General features: G+C 60.0%; 1 long non-coding RNA gene across 2 annotated transcripts; it reads left to right on the forward strand.

Annotated features, from left to right (window-relative positions):
- The first annotated feature begins 207 nt into the window (after window positions 1–207).
- Window positions 208–22,145, forward strand: LOC149128209 (uncharacterized). 2 transcript variants are annotated; one of them, XR_016230654.1, is made up of 4 exons: window positions 208–345; window positions 1,182–1,300; window positions 18,283–18,383; window positions 21,660–22,145. It is a non-coding gene; the product is annotated as an uncharacterized LOC149128209 (long non-coding RNA). The 2 variants fall into 2 exon arrangements; XR_016230655.1 differs by lacking the exon at window positions 21,660–22,145 and adding an exon at window positions 19,110–20,328.
- The last annotated feature ends 1,950 nt before the right edge of the window (window positions 22,146–24,095 follow it).

A 24,095-nucleotide genomic window follows, 5' to 3' on the forward strand; every position in this document is an offset into this window, starting at 1 on the left:
GGCAGAGGGCGGAGTCGGGGGTGCCGCTGGCCGGACCCCCGGAAGGCTCGCATTGCTGGTTCCCAGGCTGTGGTCCGCCCCGCCCCACCCCGCCCCCGAGTTCTGAGCGAGCCGCGATGATGGCCGCAATGATGGCCTTGCATCGAAGCGTGGGGGTTGATGCCACGGAGTCTGCCCTGGACGGTTCTTTAACGGCTCCTCGCTTCACAAAGGCTGAGAATCCCTGGTTGAGACAGGTTACGTAGAGAATCTGAAATCCGATGTAATTGTGAACCCTTTCGTGCCTAGGGAGAAAACGCTGCCTTTGAGATAGATAGAGCGTCCGAGGAGCCAGTGTAAACTGAGGTATGTAAAAACTTGGTTTTCCCGATCAATGAGCTGTAAGGCAGCTGTTGGAGAACAGTCCCCGTCAATGAGAGAATTCGCATTCTTCGCGCCTGGGCGAAGCATCTCCAGTGACTGCCTGCAGCGCCCGCTGTGTGCCCCCCAGTGACTGCCCGCTGTGTGCCCCCCAGTGACTGCCCGCAGCGCCCGCTGTGTGCCCCCAGTGACTGCCCGCAGCGCCCGCTGTGTGGACCCCAGTGACTGCCCGCAGCGCCCGCTGTGTGGACCCCAGTGACTGCCCGCAGCGCCCGCTGTGTGCCCCCCAGTGACTGCCCGCAGCGCCCGCTGTGTGCCCCCAGTGACTGCCCGCAGCGCCCGCTGTGTGGACCCCAGTGACTGCCCGCAGCGCCCGCTGTGTGCCCCCAGTGACTGCCCGCAGCGCCCGCTGTGTGCCCCCCAGTGACTGCCCGCAGCGCCCGCTGTGTGCCCCCCAGTGACTGCCCGCAGCGCCCGCTGTGTGGACCCCAGTGACTGCCCGCAGCGCCCGCTGTGTGCCCCCAGTGACTGCCCGCAGCGCCCGCTATGTGGACCCCAGTGACTGCCCGCAGCGCCCGCTGTGTGCCCCCAGTGACTGCCCGCAGCGCCCGCTGTGTGGACCCCAGTGACTGCCCGCAGCGCCCGCTGTGTGCCCCCCAGTGACTGCCCGCAGCGGCCGCTGTGTGCCCCGTGGTGGAGGGTGTGGGGACAGCGAGGAGCGCGCCCAGGCTTGGCTGGGGCTGCCGGGAGTCCGCTGTGCCGGGGTGAAAGGGCTCGCTCTGGTGGCCGGAGGGTGACACCGTCCTGCGTTTCCAACACAGGGAGGTACTGTGGGGACAGAAACGTCTAAGAACAGCGGGGCTGCTCAAGACGGCTGTGTCCCTGTAAGTTCACGTGAACCCGAAGCGTCCCAGGTGGAAAATGCAGCCAGTCGCCCAAGGTCAGCAGCGCGGCGCTCGGTGGGGAGCCGGGGTCCCCCGGTGACGGCTGAGGGTCCTGGGGCGCACTGCAGGCCGCGGGAGGGCCACACTCAGCTGCAGGGCTAGGTTCTGCCTGCGCGTTGCCTTTGCACTGTGTGCAGCCCACGCTGAGGCGGACACCGGCTGTGTTTGCAAACTGCTAGGAAGGGCTCCCGGAGTCCGGAGCTGACGAGCGAGCAGAGCCCAAGCCCAGCTGGCACAGCCTGGCCTGGTGGTGGTGTGGAGGGCAGGCGGCGAAGCACAGAATGCCAAGTCAAACCACATGATCGGGGCTTGAATAAATGAAATTTCTACCTTTGGAAAGAATGCGGAATGATAGGCTCTGTGTTAGTCAAATTAAGGAGCTGCCTGGAACAAGTGGGCTAGTTTTGATTGGCCGATAGTTTGCAACCGTAACATGTTTTATACTGACCTCCCTCGTTTTCTTTCAAGGCTTCAGGGCTGTGGATCTTGGTACCCGGCCCATGACCCGCCCCACCTGCCTTTCTCATTCTTCCGCCAGTTGGGTCCACTGCTCGCGGGCAGGCTGCCCACCAAACCCAGGGGTGGAGACGCCCCCGGGTGTGCCGCCGGCTGCAGAGACCCGGGCGCCCCCGCCCCTTTGATTCGTTCCCCGCCGTCGTAGGATCTAAGTTAGCGGAATGACGTGTTCCGGCGTGGTATCTCGGGCCGAAGCCCACACTTGCAGCGTGTGAGCGAGCTGCACGGTCTGGCCGTTCTCGGAGGCCGTCAGATGTCGGGGAGGAGCAGCCCAGTCCCTGCGCGTGCGCCTTTTAGCTGGCTTGGAATTTGTGGACGCTGTAGTTTCTACTTAATGCAAATTCAGCTCTTATTTTGAAGGAGATTATTTTCCTCTTGGGTTTCTGGGCTTTTCCGGGGTTCCGTTCTGCCGTTTTGCGTCTGAAGTGGCTTAGGTCGTTGGAGCACGAACTCCCGACCCGGCCGGGCCACGGGCGGCTGCAGGACAGTTCCCGCACTTGTGGACACGTGGACAGGACAGAGACGTGCGCGTGCCACAGCCTTGTGACCCCTCGCGCTGTCAGCGAGCGGGGGCGTGGCCCACAGACCCGGCGGCTCAGGAGCCATGCGCACGTGGCGCCTGGTGCCTGGCTCCTTTCAGGGAATGGGCCCGCCTTTCTCCCACAGCCCCGGGGCTGGAGGGCTGCAGCCGCCGGGGCAGGCGGCCACGCGAGCCCGTGTCGGTCCCGAGTTCACATGGTCCAACGCTGCGTTTGACTTTGGGGTACGGAGACCATCTTTATGCGGAGCTGGGGCCAGCGTGTTTTCTCTGAGCTGCAGATCCTGACGCACCATCGCAGTGAGAATGTTTAGTGCTAGGTCCATCACAGGCAGTCCCAGATGTAGCTTCCCTATCTACGGCTCAGTTTCTCCACTTGCAGTTAGGTTCCGTATTATTCTTGAAGCCCACCCCTCGGGGGTCTCCACCACGCCCTGTGCCAGGCAGACCACTCTGGTCGGGTCTGGCCTGGACTAAGCACGTTGTGCTGGGTGTGTGCTACACGAGCGGGCTGTTCTGTGTGATGCTAAGGCAGGCTCGCCGCTGGGACAACAGGCCCCAGTCTCTGACCTCCCGCCTTAGACGCTTGCTTGTTGGCGCTGCCGTGTCTGTTACTGAAGTTCATACAGAGGCTCAGGGGCGGGCTACAGGGGCCTCCGGCCCGCGCTCGGCCTGTGGTCAGCTCCTAGGAGAGGACGGGGAGACCTGGGCTGCGCGCACAGTGCCTTCCCCCACATCCCACCGGCGGCCCCAGGCTGGGAGGAAGGGGGCGGGGAGCGCCCTCTGGTGGCTGCCGGCGGGGAGGCAGCTGTCTTCCTCGGGCTCAGAGGAGCCTCCGGGCACCTGCTGCAGGGGGATGCGGAGCCTCTGGTCCAGGTCCCCGGGAAGCTGAGCAGGCTGCGGGGGACATGAGCGAGGCCAGGACCACGAGAGTCGCGTGTCCCAGCTCCTCTAGAACCCCTTTCTCCAAACACACTCAGACCTTCCGGCCCACCCAGAACCTGCTGACCCCCAAGGTCTGATAGGAATACAAAATCAACACCGACACAGCCTCCCATGCCCCTGGCTGCCCCTGCCCCCCAAGAGGAGCCCCTGCCCCCCCAGGAGGAGCCCCTGTTCCCCAGGAGGAGTCCCTGTCCCCCAGGAGGAGCTCCTGTCCCAGGAGGAGTCCCTGTCCCAGGAGGAGTCCCTGTCCCCCAGGAGGAGCCCCTGTCCCCCAGGAGGAGCCCCTGTTCCCCAGGAGGAGCCCCTGTCCCCCAGGAGGAGCCCCTGTCCCAGGAGGAGTCCCTGCCCCCCAGGAGGAGCCCCTGTCCCCCAGGAGGAGCCCCTGCCCCAGGAGGAGTCCCTGTCCCAGGAGGAGCCCCTGTCCCAGGAGGAGCCCCTGTCCCCCAGGAGGAGCCCCTGTCCCCCAGGAGGAGCCCCTGTCCCCCAGGAGGAGCCCTTGTCCCAGGAGGAGTCCCTGTCCCAGGAGGAGTCCCTGTCCCAGGAGGAGCCCCTGCCCCAGGAGGAGTCCCTGTCCCAGGAGGAGCCCCTGTCCCAGGAGGAGTCCCTGTCCCCCAGGAGGAGCCCCTGTCCCAGGATGAGTCCCTGTCCCCCCCTGGAGGAGTCCCTGTCCCAGGAGGAGCCCCTGTCCCCCAGGAGGAGTCCCTGTCCCAGGAGGAGCCCCTGCCCCCCAGGAGGAGTCCCTGCCCCAGGAGGAGCCCCTGTCCCCCAGGAGGAGCCCTTGCCCCCAGGAGGATCCCCTGTCCTAGGAGGAGCCCCTGTCCCAGGAGGAAGCAGTGACAGCTGTGGGAGAGGCTGGGCAGTCCTGTCCGGGACCTTCAGGACAGCGGGGCAGTACACCGTACATCTGCGTCTGCGTCTGGGAGAGACTCCTCTGCCGGGGTGGGCCAGCTCCCAGTTTGCTCCGATCGGGACTTCTCGGTTCTAAGGTGCACTTCTAGCCCGTTTCACAGACTTACCTGGAAGTAGAACACATCCAAAACCTGTCGGCCCAGACGGGTGCTGTACAAAGGTGGGCGTAAGGTTGAGCTGGTGATCAGCCTTCAAGGCGAGTGACCTCGAATGAGACACTCGGCCTCGGCTGCACAGGCTTGCTCGGGGCCATGGGTGAGATGGACCCGGGGCGCACCTCCCCAGGCCCCTGGGGCTCAGCCTGGACACTGCTCGGGGCTCGGGCTGGATGCCGCTCGGGGCTCGGCAGCTGTTTCTCTCGAATGCTTTGCGGGCTTCCGTTCTCAGATCAGCGAACTCAGTGGCAGCGTTTTGTTTTAGTGGTTCCTAAAGAAATAGCGTGTGCCGCGGTTGAGGGTGTGTCGCGTGGTTTTCATGGAATGTGACACTGACTACGCTCACGTAGGCGGCGGGAGGGACGCCCTGGTGGTGATGAATGTTCAGCTCCGTCCTCAGAGTCAGCGATGGATGATGGACGTGGAGTATTTTATCAGTAACTCCTCAGCCTCTGGGCATTCTGAATGCTTAAAGTATCATTCTGTATTTGTTACAATGCATCATGTTCTACTTTTTAAAAGAACTATTTATTTGAAAGATGGAGTTAGAGAGAAAGAGATGCAGAGGCAGAGAGAGAGAAACAGACAGAGAGAGACAGAGACAGAGACAGAGGGAGAGACAGACAGACAGAGACAGAGAGACAGAGAGAGGTCTTCTATCCACTGGTTCACTCCCTCAGTGACCGCAATGGTCAGGGCTGGGCCAGACCCATGCCAGGAGCCAGGAGCTTTTTCAGGGTCTCCCACGTGGGTGCAGGGGCCCCAGGACGCTGACCATCTTCCACTGCTTTCCCAGGCCATAGCAGAGAGCTGGATCAGAAGTGGGGCAGCTGGGGCTCAAACTGGTGCCCACATGGGATGCCAGTGCTGCCAACCACAGCTTTACCCGCTACACCACAGATTACCTGTGCAGTACACATTGCATGCCTGACAGTGTCCTAAAATCTTTCCACAAAGGCACTTCACAGAATCGTGGTAAGTTTGGTGGGGGTGGGGGGTGCTGTTTGGCCTGGAGGTTAGGACAGGGTAAGAGGCCCACGTCCGCGTCGGAGCACCTGGGCTCTGTGTCCAGCTCGGCTCCTGGGAGGCAGCAGGGGTTGGGGGAGTCCTGGCGCCTGACGTGGACCAGCCCCGCCCTGGCTGTTGTGGGGGAGTGAGCCAGCAGCCGGGGTCTCTCTGTCTCCATGCTGTTTGGCAACGGCAAAATTTTGAAATCCTCCGCCTTGCGGCGCCGGCACACCGGGTTCTAGTCCCGGTCGGGATGCTGGATTCTGTCCCGGTTGCCCCTCTTCCAGGCCAGCTCTCTGCTGTGGCCAGGGAGTGCAGTGGAGGATGGCCCAAGTGCTTGGGCCCTGCACCCCATGGGAGACCAGGAGAAGCACCTGGCTCCTGCCATCGGTGCGGTGCGCCGGCTGCGGCGGCCATTGGAGGGTGAACCAACGGCAAAGGAAGACCTTTCTCTCTGTCTCTCTCTCACTGTCCGCTCTGCCTGTCAAAAAAAAAAAAAATTTTTTTGAAATCGACGCCTGTGAGTGAGCTGCAGGAAGTTCATGGGAAATTCACGTTCTGCAGAAACATTTCACAAATGTTTGCACCAGCATGAACGCACCTGTAGTTCCCTGCTTTCCTGGGGCTTTGGAAATGCACAAAAATGAGCTAAATTAGTCTTCGTGGCAGCCTCGTAAAGTTGTGTCCTCAGTCCACAGATGAGAGACTCAGACCCCAGGTGGTGAGTAATTTCCCAAATGACACAAAGGGGCAGGGGTGGGGCTGCGTGTGGGAGGGGCAAGGGCGGGGACAGGGCAGAGGCAGGGCAGGGGCTGGAAGGTACAGGGGCAGGGCATGGGCGGGGTGGGGGCGGAGCAGAGGGTGGGGCAGGGGTGAGGCGGGGGCAGGAGCAGGGATAGGGCAGGTGCATGGGCAGGGGTGGGGGTGAGGCAGGGACAGGGCAGGGGAGGGGCAGGGGTGGGGCAGGGACAGGCCCAGGCCGCGTGGCCACCCTGGATTTGGTATTTCCCGCTTCCCAGTTGGGGCTGAGTCGGTGCACACATTTTCCAGGTCTGTTCTAAGCCTCGCTTGATGCAGTGTCAGCACCGCGGTCTCCTTGCGCTGCAGCAGGTCTGGGGCCCGCAGGGCAGATCTTAGACGCGAGTCTCAGTTTGCACAGACCCCTCCACCCTTCTTTCTGAAGTTGCTTCAGAACAGGGGTGAGCGTTTGTCAGGTCTCTCGGCTTCCTTGGCACTGCTCCTCCCGTTGTCCGCGGGTTAGGCCACCAGGCCAGGTGCGTGTCTCACGTTGAATATTGTCGTCCCGTCTGCCGTCTCCTGGTCACCTGTAATCTGCCACCGGTGCTCCGCGCTAGGATGGAGTCCTGAATTTCACTCCGCGTGTTCTCGGCTGCGGCTGGGTGGTGCTGAAGCTCGGTAACTGTTGACAGCTGACACGGCACATCACATCACTGCGGTGGTTTTCTTTCGAATGGTTCTGGCCACTGTCTCCTTTCCAAGGAAAGAAAAGCGGAGTACGAGGCCCCTCCCCAGGCCCCAAAGCCAGAAAACAGCAGACACGCCCCCACCTCCACCCCCGGCGATGGCCGGACGCTGGGCTGCGGTGGCCTGGTGACGTCCCGGCTGCGTGACCATCGCCTGGGAATTGGCAAGTGGGCTCCGAGCTAGACCTTGGGATGAGCACGTCACGGGGATGAGCTCAGGAAGTCCCAGGACCCCCCCCCCCCGCCGCAACTGCTCTTGTTAGCCCCGGTTGACGAGTGCGGAGCCGGGGTGCAGGTGAGCCCAAGCTTCCGCATAGCAGTGATGCATTGGTTCACAGCTGCCCTCTGGAACCCTGGGTGGGTTAGCGCCTTTATTTTTGGGAGAACCCTCGGGAGCTGAGCTCCTCCTGTCCTCAGCGGGCGAACAGAACAGAACACGGGGCCCGGTTCTCTGAGCCCACATCCGATGGCTTTTGCAGTGCGCGCCACCCTGCCAGCAGCCACCGTGGTCTCCTACCTGGGTTTCCCTGTTCCCCGCCTGGCATCTTCCGTCATCCACGTTCTCATCTCCCCTCCCCTCTCCCCATGGCCCCCAGCAGCCTCCCTGGGTCTAGATCCACAGGCCATCCTGCGCCGGTGTCTGTGGGTGCTCCTCTGGCCGCCCCTCCTCGCTGGCTGATGGAAACTTTACAAGTGACTGCCATGTGAGCGTGGACATGGGCGCGGGGTGCAGTGTGGCGCTGCCCTCCTAGCTGACCGGTCAAATCCTCGTGGAGTTGGTGAGAGAGACGCTGAAAGGACACAGGCGGATCCCGGGCGGGCGGGGTGAGGAGGCAGCTCCTCCAGGCAGGTGCACCTCCGCTCGGGGCCCTGGTAGGCTGCTCTGGTCCCGCTCTCCTGTTTGCCTTGTTTTTGATCCCCCAAGCATGGAGCTCAGCACTCGAGCCTCGCAAGGAACAGGTGGCTGGGAGGGGCTGTGGAGTGGCTGGGGAAGGGAGGGGTTGGGCTGCAGGGGCGGCCCCTGGAGGAAGGTCCCAGCCTGTGCACCCAGGCCCTGGGAACTGCGCTGCCACGTGGCTGGTCCCCGACAGGGCCCCTTGCCACAAGCAAGAGGAGCCCCGCTTTCTCGACAGTTTCTTTCAAAAGAGTAATTTCAGGAGCGGCCATTAGGCAGTGACTGCATCTGCATTCGCTCCCGGCTTCTGATCTGGCTTCCTGCTAACGCACACCCTGGGACACAACAGAACCCCACGCCCACGCACGAGGCCTGGGTGGAGTTCTGGGCCCCCGGCGTTGGCCTGGGCTGGCTCTGGCTGTTGTAGACATGTAGGGAGTAAACCGACAGATGGAGGTTTTCTCTCTCTCTCTCTCTGCCTTTCAAATAAAAATAATAAACTTAAAAGAAAATTTTTTAACATAGGCTGGTTACTCCAGCACTGCTCCGAAGCCTGAAGCCAAGTTCAAAGCGCAGGTAGACAGTGACTCAGTGGTTGTTCCTCAAAATTATTCTACACCAAGTCCCATGCTTTGTAACTCATGAAGATAAAGCAGTGAGCATTGTGGGAGGAGGAGGGGACTCCTGCGGGTCTGGCGCGAGAGGAGAGGGGGGAGGAGACAGCTGAGGGGACACGCTGGCAGGCAGCGGTGCATGGCCGTCGCCCATGCTCGGGTGCCTGGGTCTGGAGCACTGTGCGTGGCGCACCGAGGGTGGACGAGAAGCGGGAGGCCAGTCTTTCCTGAGTGACCTCCCCATTACTTCTGCCCTTGCGTGTGGCATTGCCTGACACTCGGAGCTGGTTGGCTTTTGGGCGCTGTTGCTTGGGTTTCTGGATGAGAGGCATGGTGAAGTCCGCAGTGCTCGCCCTGCCCCATGCGGGGGGCCCTGTCCCTTCAGCTGAAGGCCCCAGGGGAGCACCAAGGCTGGAGAGGGGGACCCCCTCACGCCGGGGCACTGCGCTGATGCTGGAGTGTTCCCCCCCACGGGGCCTAAGCGGCTGCCCCCCACCCCACTGGAGTCAGCCCAGCTGGGGCTCCGTGTGTTCCCCGCAGGCCCCGGGATCCTGCAGCCTCTGGACCGCACAAGCCAGCCCTGGGGCCCCTCCTGCCTTTCTGTCTCTCCCTCTCCCCCTCCCCCCTTCCCCTCCCCCCCTCCTCCCCCTCCCCCCTCTTCCCCTCCCCCCTCCCTCTCCCTCCCCTCCCACTCCCCCTCCCTCTCCCCCTCCCTCTCCCCCTCCCTCCCTCTCCCTCTCCCCCCAAATGGCCACAGTGACTAAGGCTGGACCAGGCTTAAGCCAGGAGTCAGGAACTCCATCCAGGTCTCCCACAAGGGTGCAGGGGCCCAAGCACTTGGCCCATCCTCTGCTGCCTTCCCGGGTGCATTAGCAGGGAGCTGGGTGGGAAGTAGAGCAGCCAGGTCGCGAACCTGCGCTCCCCCGTGTTCTTGTGCTGCAGGCGTCGGCCTCTGCGCCATGTCACCACCTCCTGGCTTGTCTTCAGGGTGCATGTCCCTGCATGGTCCCCGCAGGACTGTCGGTGTTTGCGCCTTGACCTGCCTCTCGTTGAACACGGGCTCGTGAGGCTTATTCCGGGGATGTGCGTACGTGAGTCACGACTTGGACTGCAGCACGGTGTTCTCATACAGACATTTCCAATTTACCTCCTTGCCTTGGTGGGTGCTGTGGGCTCTTCCCAGTTTTCATGGCAGTGGGTGTGTGTGACTGCACACGTGTCCCACGTCTGCGTGTCGTCCCACACCCGAGTCTGAACGTACATTCTTTCACGCATGGGCTTCTGGGTTTGAGTGATTTGAAAGGAACGTGTGTTTTTTTGTAATCAGAAAGATAGTCGCAAAGAGCAAAGGGTCTCTGCGGTCCCCCCCCATCCCCCCGCGCCTGGGAGAGGCCGGGGGAGGACGCGAGGGGGAACGGTGGGAGCTGAGGCCCTGAGGGTGCGGTGGGTGCCCAGGAAGAGCTCCCGCACCTGTGCCCTGGGCCAGGGGGCATGTGTGCAACAAGTTAACAGAATTTGTTATGGACAGAGCTGCCACAGGCCAAAGAGCAGTTGAACCACCCCCCGGATTCACGCATGCCAGCCATGCAATGTTTTTGAGAGTGCTCCAGCGTCACAGACAGACGAGACCTGGGCTTGGCGAGACAGGAGCGGAAAACGCTGGACGGGGCAGTGTCCGGCCCAGCGCCCTGCGCAGGTAAAGTGGGAACCAGAGCCGGGCTCCACGCGCTCGCCAGCGGCCGCGTCCCTCTCCACATTGGCTGCATCCATCTTGCTCCAGCAGCCGGGAGGCAACAGCAGCCGGGACTCGGACCCGGTGCCCATGTGGGACATCAGGACGCACCGAGCGGAAAGCAGTGGCCACCGTCAGGAGCAAAGCATTAACATCAAAGTTGATGTGGGGCCATAACAAAGGGACTTGTTAGTGAAGCGAGTGTGGCAGAAGGCGGCACAGGCCCAGACGGTGCCAGTGGCCATCCAGTCGCTCCCAGGTCATGAAAGTGGCAAGATCTCTGAGCTCAGTGCCGCGCTAGGGCCCAGCGTGCGTGGCGGATCCCACGTTCTGACGGACAGCCTGCCCACCAGGGGAGCCCTACTGAAATCTGCACCAGGAAGCTGCGTGACCAGCGGAGAAACCTAAGGCCGAGCGTGTGTTCTGGTCTTCAAAAGGCAACTGGGCGGCGCGGCTTTGATAAAGCAGCGTGGGTGGTGAGGGCAGTGTCTGGGTGTGCACTGGAAAATCACACCAGTCTCAAGATCCCGTGGGGCGCCGACACCCGTGGCACCGTCCAGAAGTCCCGGTGTCTCCCCGTGCACGCGCTCTGTGCAGGGCTCCCCTGAGAAACCTTCCAGGTGGAGATCTGTTAGCAGATCCCTGAGCCCAGCCGCCCCCTGGGGCACAGGTGTGGGAGTGTTAGCAGGTGCACCACATGGACCTTGCCTCTGGCTCAGCGAGTTCAGAAAATCCAACCAATAGGTCGCTTTGTTGTATAATGGATTGGAACTTTCCATGTACATTCTGAGATCCCAAAAGACAAAATGTGCAGTCGCTTCCAAATATATCCCCCGCAGTGGTCTTCTCCCCAAGGAGCAGCCTGCAAGGGGCCTGGCTTCATTAGGCCTCTCCTCCCAATGGCTCCCGGAAATGTCGTGACTACCTTGAAAAACCATGATGTTGGTGCAGCTGTTAGGACGCCGCCTGGGATGCCTGCCCCGGCCATCGGAACGCCTGGGTCTGAGTCCTGTATCCACTGCCGGCTCTGGGTTCCTGTTGCTGCACGGCCTGGGACGCAGTGGGTGGTGGTTCAGATGCCTGGTCCCTGCCACCTGTGTGGGAGACCTGAGCTGGGTTCTAGGCTCCTGGCTCAGCCCTGGCCATTATGGACATCTGGGGAGAACCAGCTGGTGGATGGTCTGTCTCTCTGCCTTTCAAAGAAATGAAATCAATCAAGAACAATAAAGACGCTGTCAGTGCTTGCATCAGTCCCCAGAGAGGAGAGGCACGCGCAGGGTCCTCCTCAGAGGGGGCCAGTCCCTGCCTGTGCAGTGAGGATGGACGATTGGCCACGTGTGTCCCTGTCCTGCCCCGCCTGAGTGGGAGTCCGTTTGCAGGGACAGAGCACGCGGGCGGGACAGCTCACCCCCTGAGCGCCCTGAAAGCTGTACTGGAGGCTCCACCCCCGCCGAACTGGATTTGAGCAAAGCAAGCAGCAGGATGGCGCTTGGCCCAGGAACAGGCTCCCACAGAGGGGACACAGCTCCGAGCACGAGAGAGGATGCTCCGGCCACGTCGACAGCTCCACAGACAGACTGAGGCAGCAGCGTGCAAATCTCTACCAAGCAGGAAACTGATGTGTGTGGGGGGCAGGGCCGGGATGGGGGGAGTTCAGGAATGAAGACCACCGAGGGAAGAGGACGCCCGGCTTCAGGGGGCTGAGGGGTGCGAGAAGAGGGGCGAGGACTTGGTTGGATGCTGGGAATGCCGGCAGCCGACTTGGTGCGGCCGGCGCAAGAGGGGTCGACACGTGGAGTTAAAATGGGGCCACCGCGAAGGGGTGGGTTTGGGGAGAAAGTTGGGGAGGGTGGGGGGCGAGACTGACGGTGGAGTGACACCCACAGGGGCAGAGGGCTGGGCCAGAGCCTGCTGGCTTTCATTAGGAGCCCGAAGCTGTGATTTGGAGATTTCAAATAGCGCCAATGTCAACAAGAAATTCACCTCCCTAAGGTCTCACCAGGTCTCACCAGGTCTCACCAGTCACTCCTTGAGCATCTGGTGGTGTTTCAGGTTGGTGGCAGGGACCCAGGGCCCCCTCCTGGTGCCGAGTTGCCGTGCAGCTGTGGTTACTGGGGTGACAGGTGTGGGCGCAGCCCGCTCATTCTGCCCGGCTCACGCCGAGAGTCTTCGATCTGGAGATGGTCAGGTAGAGAGAGATGTACACATGGAGAGAATGAGTTTCCATCGCCTGCCCCTCTGCTTGCTCTCTTTCCTGGAGTTAGCGAGCCTGGGAGCACCTGTGCTGCCCGGGTGCTGGCCCCCACCTGGCCCCCGGCCCCTCCCTGCTCCTCCTGGCCAGCAGGGGCCAGCCTCTGTGTCTGGTGCTGTGTTTGTCCCAGGCAAAGCCCCTGGTGACCTGGACGGAAGGGTATGGCGGGCTCCTTCGCGTCTCCTTTGAATAAGGCTCCAGCATTTATTTTTTAGAAATTAATTTTTAAAAATTAATTTATTTATTTGCAAGACAGAATTACAGGGAGAGAGGGAAAGACAGACAGACAGAGAATCTTCTATCTGCTGGTTCACTCTGCAAATAGTCACCAACAGCCAGGGCTGGGCCATGCTGAAGCTGGGAGCTGGGAGCTTCTTCAGGGTCTCCCATGTGGGTACAGGGGCCCAAGCACTTGGGCCATCCTCCGCTGTTTTTCAGGCCATAGCAGAGAGCTGGATCGGAAGAGGAGCAGCCGGGACTGGAACTGGTGCCCACACTGCCAGTGCTGCCGGTGGCAGCTCAGCCCGCTGTGCTGCCGCGCCGGCCCCTGTGGTGGAATCCCGTGTCTCGTCCTGTGCAGGGAGCTCTGCTAAAGGAAGGTGCGCGCTAGAGCAGGAGAGCCGGGCCCAGCCGGGTGCTCCGAGCAGGAGAGCCGGGCCCAGCCGGGGCCCTGCCGGGTGCTCCGAGCAGGAGAGCCGGGCCCAGCCGGGTGCTCTGCGTGTGGGTATGTTCTGGAGAGGGAGCAGGACGACGCAACTCCTACTCAGTCTCCTCCTTCTCTGTCCTGAGGAGACGCCGGCGAGAAATGCCGGAGGGAGAGTTCATGCGGGTGGCAGAGGCTGGGCGCGGCTCTCCCCTCAGCCAGACCTCCTTGCGGCACGGGAATTGGAAAGTGATGGCCGGGCGCTTGGCACTGTGGCTTGGACCAAGTCTGGGCCCCTGCATCCCACCGTGCAGAGCCTGGGTGAGTCCAGCTCTGCTACCGTTCCAGCCGCCTTTGGTGCGGGTGGCCCAGGCAGATGGGGCCCTGCTACCCCCGTGGGAGACCTGCGCTGGGTTCCCGGCTCCTGGCCCAGCCCCTGTGTTGGCATTTGCAGAGTGAACCAGCAGAGGGACAATCTCTCTCTCTCTCTCTCTCTCTTTCTCTCTCTCTCTCTCTCTCTGAGTCTTTCTGAGTGTCCACTAAAATGAGGATAAATAAATAAAAAATAGAAGAAAAGAATTATAAAGTGGCAAGGTTGCCAGCATTGTATTACCAACTCGCTTATTTTGATTCTGAGTTTTGAATTGAAAAATGAGAGTTTTCAAAAAATATCAAAGAGTGGCCTGCTGTATTTGACAGTGAGGACTCTTCACTGATCAGCTTTTAAACAAGATTTATGTGTTCGTTCACGAGAGAGGGGGAGAGAGAAAGAGGGAGAGAGACAGGGAGAGGGAGAGAGACAGGGAGAGGGAGAGAGAGACAGGGAGAGGGAGAGAGACACGGAGAGGGAGATCGCTTTGCTGGCTCACTCCACAAATGCCTGCCACAGCTGGGCTGGGCCAGGGTGAGGCTGAGACCTGGAACTCCCTCGGGGACTCCCACACGGGTGGCAGGGACCCAGGTACTGAGCCATCAGCTGCTGCCTCCCTGGGTGCACGTGATCAGGAAGCTGGAGTCCGGTCCTCCGATGTGGCATGCGGTGTCTTTTTTAAAGGTACAGTTAATGTTTTATTGTCACTTATAAGCGGGTGGCAGCTGGGCTTATAGCCTCCCTACTCCAGGCTTTTTGTGAATTAAAAAACGCACATGTTTTCCATGGCCGCATGTGCTGTCAGAGAACGCGGTCAGGAGAAATTGGCTCAGGGTGGCTGCAAACTTCTTCCTATTGGCTCCAGAAATGCCCCCTCGTCGATGTGCTCCTGCCCGCCCCCTGTCCACCGCGAGAGCCCACGTCCACCGCCAGGCCCCCACGCTGGAGTCTTTGCTGAGAGGGCATGAAGGAGAGGCGTGATGGCTGTGTGCATCCCACGCCATGCGGCTGAGGCAGCAACTTCAAGTTCACCCCCCACGGTGTCCAGGGCGTCTGGCCCAGAGGACTGGCTCTGGGTCGGCCTCGCCATCTCTGCTGCCGGGGTCTGACAGGCACCGTAGGAGCCGATGGCACCGGATCCAAGGTGTGGCGCAGCCTGGAGCGCAGGCTGAACACGCGCCCGATCCTGTGAGGCCGTCTGGACAGTACAACAAACCACAGACGCTCCGCTTCTGACAAAACACATTTAAAGCGCGTCAGGTAAAAAGCACTCCACCAACAACGTTGTTTGGGAAAAAGCCGCAGGCGCCTGAGTCTGTGCAAAAAGGACAGACAGGGCTGACGCCACACCGCACCCTGGCTCGCTCCCACGGAAATCGCCGTCACCCGAGGACACCTAAGACATCCCCCTCGTCTCGTTAACGGACTCGTTTCCTTTACAGTGTTGTGTTAGTGTCTGTGAGGGATGCAGAGCCGGGTGGTTCAGCAGGTTAAGCTGAAGCCTCAGTGTCCCATATCTGAGCTCCAGGTCCAATCCTGGCTGCTCCACTTCTGATCCAGCTCCCTGCTAATGCGCCGGGAAAGCACTGGAGGATGGCCCACGTGCTTGGGGTCCTGCACCCGCGTGGGAGACCTGGGTGGAGTTCGGGGCTCCTGGCTTCAGCCCGGCCCAGCCTCAGGCATTGGGGGAGTGAACTAGGGATGGAAGATCTCTCTCTCTCTCTCTCTTTCTGCCTTTTGAATAGATGAATAAGTCTTTAAAAACAGAAGCATTGGTAAACTGCTTGTGAGCACTGGAAGTTAAAGACATGATTTTATATATTTATATACAGCGTATATTTATATATAGGGTGCTTCAAACAGTTCATGGAAAAAGAAACTTATCTTTTCATTTCATTTTTCCATGAACTTACAAAAATTTTTTCTTTTATTTGAAAGGAGCACACACATGGAGGGAGGGAGGGAGGAAGGGGGGGAGAGAGAGGGAGAGGGAGAGAGAGAGAGAGGGAGAGAGAGGGAGAGGGAGAGAGCGAGAGTGCGAGCACTGTTCTGTGCGCTGACTGTCTCCCCAGATGCCTGCAACAGCTGGGGCTGGCCAGGGCTGGGCTGAAGCCAGGAGCCAGGAACCCAGCCCAGGTCTCCCACGTGGGTGACAGGGACCCAGCAGCTGAGCCATCACTGCTGCTCCCAGTGTGTGCACCCTCAGGAGCTGGAAGTGGAGTGGAATCAGGCACGGGGCCCCACGCACCTGAGGGACATTAACCGCTCGGCCAAATGCCCGCCCCCGCAGACTTCTTGCACGGCTCCATACGAGTCCTGTATCTACTGCAGAAACGTACTGTAGGGAGACCAGCGCATACTTTTCAAATGCGGGTGTGCATGACACAGAATACAGTCCTCTCGGGGAGACAGAAGCACAAGTTTACAGAGGAAAAATGACAGCGGGAAAACTCTGACTCCTGGAGAAGGAACAGGTCTTGTAAAGTTCCAGGGGGACATTCACCAGGCCACACGGACGCCCCTGCCGCTGGCCAGGGCGATGCCACTCTGCATGGCGATGTCTTCTTCAGACATTTAAACAGATGGCAGACATCCTGGAGAGCAACAAAAATGTGTGAGTGGATGCATCGGCATCAAAACCCTTTAGGGGTATAGATGAATATATATATGAATATAAGGGTATGTATGAACCAAAGCGTGTCAAGACTGCCACTCTCCCCTTTGTAGACCATGTCCAAGGTATCAGCCATGATCAGACATCGCCCAAATGGAATGCCAGGAAAGAACAACCGTGTATTACATTAGTATTACAAACTATTTTTCGGTTCTACAGTTCTGGGGGTTAAGGCACCCCCAGCAAGGGTTTGTGTCCAGGGCTGTGGCCGGCTTGGCTGCTGCTGGTGGAACCTCCACCCAGTCTCGCTCTGCAGCGTGGGCTTCCCGGAAAAATGGCGGCTACATGGTGAGGTCGCCTCGCCTTTTATGGCGCGGTCTTGGAAATCGCGAGAGTGAGGCGTCCCGCGGCATTCTATCAGAGGCCACGGCGAGGCCCAGAGGGAGGCTGAGACGTCTCTTCTCACTGCAGGACTGGCACAGTTCTGGAGCAGCACGTGGGACCAGAAATATTTCTGCAGAATGCAGACACAGACTGCCACAGGTCCCCCGAGGGAGCAAGACGGCCACTGTCCTGCAGGGTGGCCTTTGGCCCAGGACTTCGACATCAGCCAAGACGCTAGCATCCCACACCAGAGCTATGCTCCAGCTCCGGCGTCGCCAGCCTCCAGCCGATGCACTCCCCGGAGGCAGCGGCGATGGCACGAGGGGTTGGGCTCCTGCCATCCGTGGGGGGGACCTGGCCCGGTTCCAGCTGTTGTAAGCATCTTCGGGGATGAACCAGAAGCCACGAGCTCACTCTCTTTTTCTCATATGCAAATAAACAAAACTGAAACCAAATCAAAGCACCTCTCCTACACACGGATTCCACCACGACAGAAAATGCATGGGAGAATCCCCCTGCCCCGTGCTGGAGGGGCCCCGGCGGGGTTCTCCTGGGGAGAGGAAGGGGTTACAGACCCCAGGAGGGTCCGGGCGGGGGCAGAGGACCAGGCCCGCCACCCGTGGTGCCTCAGCTTTGTGTTCTGCTGGCTGTTGCCAGGGCGGAAGGTGCTGGATCCACACGGAAGCCCAGAGCACGCGGGACCGTGTGGGGCACCACGGGAGGAAGGCCTTGCTGAGAGCCCGCTGGAGAGCGCGCACGACTCCCAGACACGCCGTTCTGGGGTTGGCTTCCCACACGTGACTCAGGATTCGAGGCCCTCGTCTCTGCCCGTCCGGGTGCACACGGGACCTGCCACCTTTCCGTGCATGGATGTGTGACCACGGCTCAAGAGTGCTGTCAGCAGCTCCAGGGCCTTGTGTCTGCTTCCGCCAATCCACAGGGCGTGGAGGCTGTGGGCCATAGCCAGGCTGCTTCCGAGCCGGGAAGGAGGAAGTAGCCCCGGACGTCACCCCTGGCTGTTACTCCTGGGGGCTCGTGGCCTGAGTATCGCGATGCTCACTGCCAGTCCTTTCCTCGTGGGGTTTTCCCGGTAAATGCACCTGCCCCCATCCCTCTGCGTGCGGAACATGTGTCTGGAACATGACATTCACCTGTTGTGCTAACGAGAGTGAGAGAAGTTGTGTGGGATGTAATGAGATGTGTCCGTTTCAGCTGAGCCGGAGCTCTCCCCGCCGTGGCAGGGTGGGCTGTGGCTGCGTGGTCATCAGGGTGCTGGGCGGGGCAGGCACTGTGGTCAGCTGGGAGCGATACAGGGGAGGAGCAGATCTCGCGCGTTTCCGGGCCTCTGAAACGTGACGCCTGCAGGTGCCGTTTTCCTGGGCTAAAAGGCGAAGTTAACGGCAGCCCAGCAAGGAAGTTTGAAATACCTCGGCTGCAGCCGAAAAAAGACATGCGCACCACTGACATCTGACATTTCAGCATTTTCAGAGAAAATGCCAGCGTCGCTCCTAAAATGAGACTCCCGGTGGCAAAGCGGGACCCACCGGGGGGAGCTCCGCGGCCAGAATTACCCGTGCCATTTCCACCAAATGTCCCCGCATGGCACGGAGTGCGGTGCAGGCCGGCGGCAGCCCCCCCAGCCCGCAGGAGCCTCCTTGGGGTCCCGGGATTGTCAGACTGCTTTCCGGCTGCCGTGGAGGAACCGGGCCACACGCCCGGCCCGGAGCCCACGCCACGCCACGCCCTAACGTTTTTAACAAGAGTACCTGCCGCAGGGAGCCCGTCTCTGAGAGGGTCGCAGCTACCCTGGCCAAGTAGGGCTTACATCCCACGCCCCGCAGGGTCCCCACCATTGTCCCAGGTGGGTCGTGTGCACGACAGTGATGGCAGCATCCTCTCTCCTCTCTCTCTCCCTCTCAGATGCCTTCTGTCCTGATCTGAGCCACCCGTCGCGAGGCCCTTTTGTCAAGCAGCTGACGCCTTGGCCAGGAGCTGCTGGCGCGTGGGGGCTGCCGCGGCAGGTGAGTGGGCTTAGCAGTGGATCCCCGCCAGGGGGCCTCACTGTGACGTCAGCCTCAGACACCCTCACCCCACCCCCCCCACCCCCCCGAGGCTGCTCCTGGCCTCAGAACTACCCACGCTCCCCCACACTCGTGTGCTGAGCTACCAGCTTTGGGGTAACTTGTTACACACTGCAGCGGGCACTCAAATGGGATGAATTTCCACGGTAGCGCAGCTGCCGGCGGGGCCCTTGGCGTGGCTTTCCGGGCAGTGATGGGGCGGTGGCCTGGCCGTGCCCTTGAGGTGCCGGGTGCAGCTGGAGCCTGGCGGTGGGGAAGGGCAGGACACACCCATGGGTGCCATGCAGTGCTGGTTTCACTAGAGCTGGCCTCTACGTGCGCGGACATCAGAGCCGGCGCACGGGGGCTGGTGTCGCTGCACAGCGGCCAAGGCCCTGCTTGTGAAGCTGTGTCCTGTGAGCGCCTGCTTCCACTCTGGCTCTTCTGCTCCCACCCAGCTTCCTAGTAACGCACTTGGGAAGGCGCGGGAGGGTGGCCCAAGGGGTTGGGCCCTGGACGCCCACATCAGAGAACCGGATGGAATTCTGGGCTCCTGGCTTTGACTTGGCCCTGCCCTGGCTGTCGTGGCTATTTGGGGAGTGAACCAGTAAATGGAGATTTCTCTCTCTCTCTCTCTCTCTCTCTCTCTCTCTCTCTCCCCTTGTCTTTGTCACTCTGCCTTTCCAGTATATGACTACAACTGCTGCCTCAGCCTCACTCGCACGTCAGCTGGGTGCTGCCTGTGAGTGATTATGAACGCTGCATGAGAGGACGCTCTGTAGTCACCCTGAACAGAGGCACCATTACTAATTTAGAAACAGCGCTCCTACAGCCCCATCTTGCTCCTGCCCATCCCCCCCCAGTAGAAATAAATGTGTGTGCATGCGTGCGTGTGTGTGTGCGCACACGTGTGTGACACCAGCAGGGCCACGCCACTTCGCGGCAGCTACCAGATGAAAGGCAGGCAGCGTGAACGTGACAGGGCTGCTGGGAGAAGCCCGGCAGCTGGAAGTGAGCGTCTGGGCGAGGATGACGGATTGAAGCAGGAGAGAGAGGAGCTATTTGAGTCCCTGGGACAACAGGAATGTGTTGCAAACGAGGCCTTCGACTTCTGCGTTCACAGCAATAATTACAGTCACAGAAATCCTGAGAGCAAGCACCCCGCTGAGGGAGCGGCTGTGTCCTGCACTTTTCATTCTGGTTACTTTGCTTTTCAGCTCGAGGACTTTCTGTGGGTTCTTTCTAATACGTCCCATTCCCTCACGGAGAGCCCTGCCGCTGAGTCATGGTGAGGTGCCGAGCTGAGTCGTGGGTGTCATTACTGGCTGCCCGACACGGGTGGCAGGGACACAGCTGCAGCTCTCGCGCTGGTTTTGAGAAGATTCCGGAAGTCATGTCGGGCCCAAGGCCAGGGCTGGACAAATCCATCAGCAATGTCCAGCCTAGACAGGGCACTTGAAAATGGCGTCAACCCGATCAGTTTGGATTAAATTTAAACGAGAGGTTTTTGTTTTTTAAGCATTTTAAAGTATGTTACTTTAGGGAGTTAAAGTTTCAGCTGCCGTTTTTCTGATTTTTTTTACGGTTGGCTGTGACGCACTCTGAGGACACCAGGACAGCCTTCCCCTTGCTGCTCCCTGCTGTGCCTGCAGGATTTTTGAGATGTAGAAAGTCTGAAGAAATGTGCGAGTTTTTAAAACACCTTTTCACCAAAACCGATGCAACTTTGTATTTAGAAGACCGTATTTGTAAAACAAAATGTACAGGGGCCGGCGCTGTGGCACAGTAGGTTAAGCCTCCGCCTGCAGTGCCGGCATCCCATACGGGCACTGGTTCGAGTCCCAGCTGCTCCACTTCCGATCCAGCTCTCTGCTGTGGCCTGGGAAAGCAGAAGAAGATGGCCCAAGTCCTTGGGCCCCTGCACCTGTGTGGGAGACCCTGGCTCCTGGCTTAGGATTGGCCCAGCTCTGGCCGTTATGGCCATTTGGGGAGTAAACCAGCGGATGGAAGACTCTCTCTCTGTTTTTCCCTCTCTCTGTAACTCTGCCTCTCAAATAAATAAATAAATCACACACACACACAAAAAAGTATAGCATTGTCTCTCGGCAGAGAACTGGTTAAAACTCAGCCCCCTTTCCAGGGCCCCCAGCATCGCGTCGGTGGGGATGCCTTATGGGGGGAAGCGGAAGGGAGGCAGGAGCACGCAGGGCCGTGGCCACACTTTCTGTGCAGCCACGCAGTGAGAGCCACAGTGGACGTCCCTGTCTCAGCAGGTGGGGAGGCAGTCGCTTTGTCACGCAGGATACATGTCGGGGAGCAAGAGGGTGCCAGGCGGGTCAGGGGAGCAGATCCCCCGAGGAAGGGCGGTGTGGAGGAGCCCCCGACACTGCCGAGTAGAAGTCCGACGGCTGTTTCCTGACTCACTGGATTAGTTCGCTGCTGGTTACAACGAGATACCCGAGGCAGGCTACCATGGGAGAAGCGGTTTATTGCGCTCACCACACTGTGTCTGGGGGACTGCAGGGCAGAAGGGGGGATGTGTTCAGGGGAAGGGGTCGCACGTCCAGGCAGGGAGCAGAGACTGGATGCAACAGCCCTCTCCCAAGAATCAACCAGGCGCCCACGAGAAACTCTGGAGGGCGGCTCTCGCAGCTGACCAAGGGCTCCCCAAAGAGGTTGGCAGCACCTCCCCATGCCAGCGCCCTGGGCACTGAGCCTCAAACACACAGGCCCTCCAGGGACAAACCACATTCAACCCACAGCACTTGGGATGGGTGTCCCCAAGCCTGGCACGGGCAGAGCAGACAGACCACACCGACTGTGGCACCTGCCACGGGCGTCCACGCACACACACGGGGCCGCGTGGGCAGAGAACAGCTCGGTGCCTGTCACTCAGGGGGGGCAGTGGCAGCATCCCCACTACGTTGGCACCGTCTAACCTGGCTCCCAGCTTCTCTTCCTGGGGTATTTTAAAGCACATATAACACACGGTGCCATTTCTCCTTAGGATGGCTCAGGCTACGCGGTAAAATACCCGTCTCACCTCTGCGTTTCTTTGCGTCTGGGTCTCCGGCGGCGGTTTGTGGGACGAGCCCGGCCTGTCCTGCAGGCGGCCCCTCCTCGGGCGCCGTCTTTCCCACGGTCTCATTTCTCCCATTCTCTCCCGGCTCCACAGGCGGGCAAAACCGAAGGCCGCACGTGAGCGCAAGCTGACGGATGGTTTTTTCTCTCCTGCAGGGGTGCAGTGAGCTGTGTCATGGCAGGAGGCGCGGACGCCCGGCTCTCTGGGTTTTCGTGCTGGACCAGGGCTCAGGCGACCATTTCCTTCAAAGCCCCTGCCTGCTGCATCGCCCACTAAATGGTTTGCCCACACTTCGCTGGCCACTGCCCAGCTCCGTGAGCTCTGCGGTTACCAGATCACAGTGATTCCAGTGGCACTGCACCCCCCGGCAGGGGCTGTGGCCGGCGGTCTTCCGTCTCCCCGTGCGTCTGAGATGCACCTGCACTGGGAAGGCAGGATGGAGGCCCGGCGACTCCCGAGCTCTCCACGTGCAACACGAGTTGGGGTCTCTTTGTTTGCAGTTTCCCCTCCTCTTCTCCGGGGAGTCCGCCTGGCCCGAGGCCCCACCCAACACCTGCTCCCCACGGCCTGGCCCGGCAGGGCTCCCGGGCGTGTCCAGCGGGAAGCCAGAAAAATAAATGTCAATCGGTGTTTTCAGTTCAAACACCAGATGTCACGGTTTTTACTTCTGTAACTTTCTGCTTCTAACTGAACACCTTGGTTCCCAATAACGTTAAGTGCCCTTGCTACTTATCCTACAGAAGCCACACCAGAGCTTAAGAGGACAATGCAAGCATTATTACCACATCACAACAAAATGAAATGCATGATTTCTTTGCTGTCTGTTTGTCCTTGGGACACAGCCCCTGGGGGAGTGTTGGGTGCAGGGTGGTGTTGTGGCTCAGAGTGTTAAGCTGCCTGATTGGCCAGCATCCCATGTGAGCTCTGGTTTGAGGGTTCGAGTCCCGGCTGCTCCACTTCCGATCCAGCTCCCTGCTAATGCACCTGGGAGAGCAGTGGAAGATGGCCCAGGTGCTTGGGCCCCTGTACCCACATGGCAGACCCGGATGAAGTTCCTGGCTCCTGCCATTTGGGGAGTGGAGCAGCAGATGGAAGATTCTCTCTCTTTCTCTAACTCTGCCTTGTGTATAAATAAATAAATAAACCGTAAAAGACTGCACCCCCAGGGCCTGAGCAGAGGACCACCATGTCGAAGGGTGGCTGGTGTAATTCTCTCCTCTGCGTGCCCACCTCACCAACCCGAGGCACTATTAGGTCCATATGTTCCTGTTGGGTTTTTCTATTTAATTTTCTTTATGATTCGTAACGCAGCTCCATGTCCCTCGAAGCCAAGGCCGTGTAACAGGAAGCGTTCGCAAACACGACCCCATCGCCACTCTGCTCACTCGGTTCTGCCCTCCCTGGCTGGCAGCTGGTTTTTTTTTTTTTTTAATTTTTTTTAAATTTTTTTATTTTTGACAGGCAGAGTGGACAGTGAGAGGGAGAGAGACAGGGAGAAAGGTCTTCCTTTTCCGTTGGTTTACCCTCCAATGGCTGCTGCGGCTGGTGCATCGCGCTGATCCGAAGGCAGGAGCCAGGTGCTTCTCCTGGTCTCCCATGGGGTGCAGGGCCCAAGCACTTGGGCCATCCTCCACTGCCCTCCCGGGCCACAGCAGAGAGCTGGACAGGAAGAGGAGGAACCGGGACAGAATCTGGCACCCTAACCGGGACTAGAACCTGGTGTGCCGGCGCCGCAGGTGGAAGATTAGCCTAGTGAGCCGCGGCGCCGGCCCTGGCAGCTGTTTTAATTGCTTTTTTTTTCCTGCTGCTTGGGTTTCCCGGCAGATACAACAAGCACACGTCTGTATGTTACTGTTACCCTTCCTGCTCACACAGAGCCAGCGTGCCATACCCAGGGCTCTGTGCTGGGCACTGCGTGACATCACACAGGAACACCTGGGTCTGGGGACCGAGGGCTACAGAACACCTCGTCACGCGTGTGCCACAGCCCCTCACACTGGCTCCTGCTCGTGGGCACTGAGGTTGTTTTCAATTAAATGTCAAATCCACCAACCTCATCACGTAAAATTCCACGGGATGGAGCGAGGACAGAAAGCCTGAGATCCACGTTGTCTTCTTGCCTGTGTAACACGGGCCCCATTTCTCTGTCCTAACACAGCCCCCCCCCCCCCCGCCTCGCCCAGCCCTGCCTCGACTGTTGGCACACAGCGGTCTGAGGATCCAGCCGTCAGCCTGAGCTCTCCCACTCCTCCCAAGCTCTCTCGCCGCCCCTAACTCAGTGGCTCAGCCTCAGAGGCCAGCCTCTGCCCGACCCCTCCCAGCTCACAGTGCTGGCTCCAAGGACCCTTACGTCTAGCCCAAGCTCCCCCTCTATCTTGGGAGCCCCTTCCTGCTGCCCCGCACTGCAGAAGCCACTGGTCTGTAAGGGACGGGCTCTCTCTGCCCTGCGTTCACAGCGAGCAAGCCCCTCCCAGCTTATTTGAATAAACCTGGTCTGGGTGTGGCTTCAGTCTCTCTCCGCTTTCCTTGCACCATGTCTGTGCCAACATAACTTTGGGGCAGATCTCTAGAATTGGTGCATCTGAGTTAAG

Source organism: Oryctolagus cuniculus, chromosome 2, assembly GCF_051225735.1.
Source record: "Oryctolagus cuniculus isolate XC-2025 breed Fujian yellow rabbit chromosome 2, ASM5122573v1, whole genome shotgun sequence".
NCBI lineage: Eukaryota > Metazoa > Chordata > Mammalia > Lagomorpha > Leporidae > Oryctolagus > Oryctolagus cuniculus.